The sequence below is a fragment of the Seriola lalandi genome, unplaced genomic scaffold, assembly GCF_002814215.2.
Source record: "Seriola lalandi dorsalis isolate HSWRI2012SDOR001 ecotype SW California unplaced genomic scaffold, Sedor1 jcf7180002054382, whole genome shotgun sequence".
NCBI lineage: Eukaryota > Metazoa > Chordata > Actinopteri > Carangiformes > Carangidae > Seriola > Seriola lalandi.
Window position 1 is genome coordinate 85,803 of NW_019524935.1, and position 7,732 is coordinate 93,534.

Below are 7,732 nucleotides of genomic sequence, written 5' to 3' on the forward strand. Positions count from 1 at the left end.
TTTATAAAACACACACACACACACACACACACACACACACACACACACACACACACACTTCCAAGAAGTAGCTGCTACGTGTCACAACAAACAGCCAGTGTTCATGTGCGCACACGTCTCCAGCCTCTTCAGTTTCTCCTTCATCACTATTCCAGAGAGGATACCTGCAGCGACCAGTTCGCCCACCTCTCCTCCACTCTCCGAATAAATGCACTCACACACATAAATCTCCCTGTCCTCTACACACACACACACACACACACACACACACACACATATTTCACTGTATATGTGAGGGCCCTCTCCTGACTGCATTTATTCCCTGAAGCCTGATTCATTTCCAGGGATGTCATTACCCAGGGTGCACTGGAGGGTAAACATGAATAAAGTCCATTTAGCCTCCTCCCAGAAGCTGAAATAACGTTCAGGATCTCCTTTTCTTTTATATTGTTGGATATTGTTATCTTCACATGAGCACAGAGGAGCCATTAACCCACCACCCACACACCTGCTCTTTTTTGTATATATCTGCCACAGCCCCGAGTCCAGAACCAACACTCACACTGTCGGAACTCAAACTATTGTTTATGGTTCTGGAGACACAGTTCAGCCTGTCTTCAGCTGGGGATGTTTTTTTATGTATATAATATAATAGTATTCAGGTTCTGATGGACGTTACAGTAAAAACTCATTTTCACATAAAATATCTGAAAAATCTTATTAATGTGAAAAATCAGTAAAATTTCCAAAAAATAAAATATCCAGCAGTTTTTTTTTTTAAATTGGATATTTTTGGATTTTTATTTAATTTATTTTTTTAATTATTAAATTATAATTTATCAGATATTTTACTAATATGTTGGGACATTTAAAAAGAATATTTTCCTGTTTTATCAGATATTTGAATAAATATTTTGTAGCTATTTTACCAATATGTTGGTAATTTATTTTTAGACAGGCTAGTACATAACATTTCTTTATCGAACATTTTATGAATTAAAAAAGAGGAAAAGCCATAATGTTTTAGCCAAGTTTAAAAATGAGGAACTGTGCTTGAGAAGCACAAGAATCTGGTAGCTAAATGCTAATATTAGCATGTTAGCACTATTCCATATCCCCATCTTTAGCATGTAGCATGTAGCATGTAAAAATGCACATAACATCCTTACTGTTAACATGGTAACATGGTAGTGTAGATCATTTAGCATATTATCATACTTAAATTAGCATTTTATCTTGCTAATATCAGCATGTTAGCACTATTCCATGTCCCCATCTTTAGCATGGAAGATTTAGCATTTTAAAATGCACACAACATTCTTACTGTTAGCATGGAAACCATGTATGTAGATTATTTAGTATGCTATCATGCTAATATTAGCATGTTAACTCTGAATTTGTTAAAGTGATTGGTAACATCTGAAAGCTTCTAATTTGACCAAGTGTAATTCTACCATTGCGACTGTTTCTGTCGTCACGGCAACTCTGAGGAACATTTGTACGAGTTAAAACTCCACTCAACAAAAGGCCTCACGTGTGTGTGTGAACCAAAATTTATAATCATGAGTTATTCATGCTGTTAGGCTTGTTTTTCAGAAGCATCTTCATGTTGTGTGGAAGTTTCCTAATGTGCTGATGGGGGTAGTTTGCATTTGCATCTGTGTGGGTGTGTGTTTATCTGGAGTTCCCTGAGCTTCAGATGTCTGGGTGTGTCAGACTTCCTCTGCAGCTCAGCTACAGCTCTTTTTAAGAGTTATGTAAATGTCATTCTTCTGTTTCTGCTGGTTGTGATTCAGTGTTGTCTGACGACATTAAACATCCACACATGAAGCTCAAAGTAGGTCACATCTTTTGTCCACATTTGCCACTGTAAAATTCAATTTTGTAAATAAAAGTGTAGGCATGCTTGATGTGTCAAATCTTATGAATGAATAGTGGCAGATAAATGAGTGATGGTCTTATTCAGGATTCATGTCCATGGAGAAAGTGGGTAAAACATGTTGTCAGATCAGATACTGTCCGTCTGTCTGAGACTTCAAAGTCTGATCTGCAGGATATCGCAATGCTGATATCACACCCAGAAAACTCCTAATGACCCTGAAGTGCTCACGTTTCTCAAGTTGGAAGCTTTTTTTTTTTTCCTCCAGTTTTACCAGAAAGGCTATAGAAAATTGGACCGTAGCAGCAGCCATGAAAGATGAGTGATGTAACTGAGGTCTTTGGCTGTGAAATCATGTTAAATGACTCGTGGGCCCGTGGCTTTCAGAGCCGAGCTCGCACTTCAATCATCAAGTCAGATTTCATTCAAAACTTTGCGATGAAAAATAGCAGGAAATGTTGTCATCCCTATCCGCCATCCATTTTCCTCACGAGCAGTCAGGGGATTAAAGGGAGGGTGTTCAAGCATGGTCTGAGTCGCTGTCAGGACAATGTGACATCACCTTCTACTACCAATGAGGTGAGCACAGACGAAAAACAAAACGGACAGGATCTCCAGAGGAACAACCACATGTAGGATCTTCATGTAGGAACTCATCAGGCTCTCTGCAAGGAAGCACGTTTTCTAAAACCTTTTAACTATTCCTTACACAGCTTTAATTAAAGGTACTTTATCACTAGTATAATTTACTCATCACTAAGACGACACAATTTAAAAACATCTGTGGCTCCACATCAACATGTGTTTGCTAAAGCTTTATCTCCCTGTTTAAGTGAGGGAGGAAAAAGGAAGCAGTGTCCTCTGGCTGAGGCAAATTTATTTGTATAGTACCTTTTGAACAACAAGGAAATTTACAGAGCGCTTTACATAAAACAAAACAGCGCTGAGACAAGTTGGAAAAGAAACGCAAGGCAATACAAAAAGGCAACATTAAAAGAAACACGTAAAATTTAAGATAAAATAGAATAAGACAGATTAAACAGAATAAAAATTTCAGTGCAGTTACAGTTTTTGCCTTAACAGGTTCAGCGCTTTATAAACCAGCAGTCGTATTTTAATCAAAGTTAATTCAAGTTTTATGCACCTACTGCTTGTATTGGGCCATAGTCACCTGCTGATATTAGATAAATCTGTGTGTGATCTGCATAGTACAAGTTAAGATATCATGTTTTCCATCACCTGAACTTGAGGGTGCATGAATATGATAAACAGAAGAGGCCCAAGGACAGAGCCTTGAGGAACTCCGCATTTAGTTTTGCATGTTTAGATTTGTGAAGGAGTGTGACCTCACACTGCAACAAAACATCTAAGTCAGGCATTTGAAGTGCACAGGAGGGGCGTACAAAATCCCTTAACTAAACCATAAAATGTTTCCTCCTCAATAAAAACACCAGATCAGAAAACTTATATTTCTGATTCATACATTGGTCTTAAAATTAAAGATTCTTTTACCACATAAAAACAATCTTCACATGGAATATGGCCATAAAGAAAATTCAGTTTCCATTTTGTATTATCTTTCTAAACCTGTCCAGGAATAAACAAAATCTGTGATTCTGTGAAGGCTCAAAGAAAAAGAAAAAACCCTTTCAGTTTTTTTTCTTCCTGAAAGCAGAAACATGGTGAACACCATCCTCAGCTGAATGGAAACATCTCTGAACCGCCTGCAGGAGGTTGTTGTTGGAGCAGGTTGATTTCTGCTGCTGGAGGTGTAGTACTGTGTTATCTGACCTGATAGACCACTGAGCTCCGTCTTAATGGCTCTTTCAGCTGCTTCTGAGAGATAAAAGCTTTGCTCTCAGTATCACATGTGCCTCCACCAGCCTGCACTGAGGTATAATGGAGGCTGGGCCCTGAAGAGAGGGAAGAGGAGCGGGGCGGAAACATGGCCTGAATTCTTCTTTCATGCTCCACGTCTCAACTGGTGTTTTTTAATGGAGGTGGAGTGTTGTTTTTCCTGTATGTACCATGTACCATCTTTTCAGAGCTACCGGAGATGCATTAAGAATTATGTAAATCAGTCATTCATGTGAGTCATTCTTGTGTCTTACGAAACAGTAGATTGTTTTTCCTCCCACCTAAAGGTCCATGCTCGCTGCTCTGTGTGACCCACAACTGTCAACTGACTGCAGGATCACAGAAGGTTTTAGAATTCATCCTCTGGGGGACACGAATATCCGTACAAAATTTAATCCATCCAATATTTTTTGAGATAAACTGACTGAAATTGCAAAAAATAATCCACAAAATTAAATGTTGTTTTGTAAAGAAAAACTATTGACCCCTCACCTTTTATTCTGCGTCCCATTGTAGGGGTCGCAACCCTCAAGTTAGGAACCAGGGACCCACAGGGAAGAACAGGCTAAACTAAATGATTAAATGATATGTGCACTGAGTTTTTTTCTCATATTTATATTTAAGACGTACGTGCTGCAGTGTAAAGTCATGAGTCAACGTGGTTTGAGCAGGAAAACAACTTCCTGCATCTACGAGACTCATGACCTCACCTGCCTCTGTAGGCTCAGTGAAGTCCCACATACCTGTGTGTTATTATCTTAATTAGAGCCAAACCAAAAGTACCAAGATCTTATTTAATCAACCACCATATTTAACTAAATATAAAACCACCACTGAAGATTTTATCAACCAGCAGGAAATAGTGCATTTGTTGGGGACTATTTTCAGCGGTGGATTAATCCATATTTGGTGCCCTGGTGTGTTTATTTGAGGCAGCAGGATGGTGTGTGTGTGTGTGACTGAGTCAAAATAAACTACTGTGTGTGTGTGTGTGTGTGTGTGTGTGTGTGTGTTCATGGTAATGAAGGAACATGTAACCCAGTGCAACAGTGAGTCTCACTGATGTGTTTTTAATAGTTTTTGGAAACAGTGGAGCTCTACAGCTCAGGGGAATAAGATGACACACACACACACACACACACACACACACACACACACACACACACACCGTACGTTATCAGGATTCATTCAGTCAGTGTTGGTTTTGGGTCTGCTCATGGGATTTGTTGACAATAAGACAAATATAAAACCAGACGTTTTCCTTTCACCAAGTTAGGCATTAGGCTGATAGGACAGCCAAAGGTTATTTCATTAACAGTAGAGGTACTGTTGCTATGGTTACCTGTAGTTTGATGTTGCACTGATGTATAACTGTTGACTAAGATCAATCAGAATCAATCAATCAATCAGAAATGAGTCTGTCAGATGTTTAGCAGGCGTAAAGTTGAACAAAAACCACCATCTGAAGTTCAGTTAAAAGGGAAGGATGTCGGCATCACGGTGGCACTAGAGGAAAAGTCAGAGGATCACCAACGTCAGTGGGATTCAACCTCCTGGAACCATGAACAAAATTTCCTGAGAATTTTTCCAATAGTTGTTGAGACATTTCACTAAAAAACAAAAATGCTCGTCATAGTGGCGTTCGAGGAAGAGTCAGAGGATCAGTAAAGTCAGTGGGGTTCAGCCTCTGGGAACCATGAATGTCTGGAGGTAAAGTTCATGACAATTCTTCCAATAATTGTTGAGCTGTGTCAGTCTGGACCACAGTGGTGAGCCGAGCACCTGGAGCTACATCTCCTTCCAGATTTACGTCCCTCTTCTCCTGATATTTCACCGACTCGATGGCGTTCGCCGACACTTCACGACCTATGAAATTGAGTTTTGCAGCTGCTTTTAAAAAGTGCCTCATAACTGGAGCAGGGGATGAAAAATGAAGGGACAGGAGGCCTTTGAGAGGTGTTTGCTATCAGAAAATTGTGCTGTTGTTGTTTCCCTTTGTTGCCCTTCAGCTCTCACATCATTTATCGGGTGGATGCTGCAGGCGGAGAGAAGTGTGGACTCGCTGATTCTTAATGTATCGTCTGTTTATTCTACAACTGACAGTTATTTGTATTAATGTCTTTCAGTCATTACCATCCTCTTCTTTCATTTTCTTCTCCGTCACTGTCTCTCGCACACACACACACACACACACATATAAAGGTTGCCATGGAGATCTGCATGCTGTGCTCCAGAGGTTGCCATGGCACCAGTGTTTACTGGGAGCAGAGTGTTTTGTTGGCACAGCGGTCGCTCTGCCTCGTCCGGCGGCTCAAATTAATAAAGCAGTTGTGTTGGTGCCTGTTGAATGCGGCGCTGGGTGTTTACCGACTTCTGAAATGGATCATAATGACTGACATGGAGGAAGTGGAGGACGTGGGTGAGACGGAGAGGAAGAGAGGGGTGTGTTCGCGGACGAGCTATGAGCCGATGATTGAAAACAGCCCTGGAGTGGCTGCGAGTGCTGCGCCGAGATCCCAGGATGAATTAAAGGCAGCGATGTGCAGAGTCACAGCCCAGATAGGAAGAAAAATACAACTTATTATCATTCAGTCACGCTGTTTTTACCATAAACCTTTGCCATCAGTCTCCCTCTTAAGGCAGGCCATGCATTAACAATCTCAAGCCTCCCTCTGTGTTTTGGTGTATGTTTTAAAGAGAGTCAGCGGAGCCTGCAGAGGAGACCTATCAACAGACTAATCGTCTGAATCCAGTGAAATTTAGCATTCAGTGGGACATTACTCCACATTTTGAGATAACAGCATGAAAAGGCTTCCCCTCTCTCTCTCTCTCTCTCTCTCTCTCTCTCTCTCTCTCTCTCTCTCGGTGCAACTCTTAGATTTTTGTAATGTTTTATTCTGTTTGGTATTTATTTCAGTCCAGAGCCTGAATGCTATTCATCCAGAATACAGAAACAATCCAGATACAAACTAGAACCTCGTGCTCGTATCCCTCCGACACTAGTTCCAGGTTTCATGCCTGTTGATCCAGAGTCATATAAATATGAACCATTCTTTATAATTGCTGTGTAAAGTCGTGAGTAATGGTTAAAAAGTCTTTTCTGAGGTCACCGAGACCTTGACCTTTGACCTTTCACCACCAAAATCTAATCGGTTCATCCTTGAATCAAGTGAAGGTTTGTGCGAAACAACCTGCAAAACAATATGGCTGCTGCTCTGACTGTCGCCGACGCACAGGAAGAAAAATACACTCGTGTCTAAAACCAGTTCCTGCAGAGAGCAAACAGTGTTCGGGCGAGACACCGCAGAGCACGAGGTTTAATTCAGTCTTTAATTGTGCAAACAGACGAATGTTCCAACACTGCTGTGTACGTCTTCAGATAATTGTAGGATATCATCAACCGTGTTGCGTTTTGTTTTGATTCCATCACACATGTAAAAGCTACAGGACTCGAGAGTTACAGCAGCTATAAACTCTTTGTGCGACACATTAGTTTCAGGACCTGTTTTGCATCTTTGTTAAATTGCATCGTCCCTTTTAGATAAATATAAAAAACAGTCACATGTCAGTGCTCATTTCCTCATGATCCGTCTGTGGCTGTAAGAAAAGCCAAGAAGACTGTGAAATGTTCACTCGTGTTGATCTCTGCTGATAAAAGGCAGAGGGTTTTTTTTATTTTTTAAAGCCGGTCTCCAGTGTAACGCTGATGAAATGTCCTTATCTCTGGCAAACCTATCCTCCTTGAAACCAAGTAGGTTTCAAACCAGAGACGTTTCCTAGGAGACAAACAGCTAACGTCACCCACGGTGCAGTTTTCTGCTGCTGAAAGGAGAGAAATACAGGCAGGAAAGGCAGCCTTCATTGAGCTGGGGGGGGGGGGGCCGGGCACTCCTCAGTAACAAGTGCTTTATGCTTTATCTGAGTTTGGCCTCTGTCCAGTTTTACCACCAGAACCTGCTCTCAACAGTAAATCCCTTAAAAATCCTGACAGCCCCC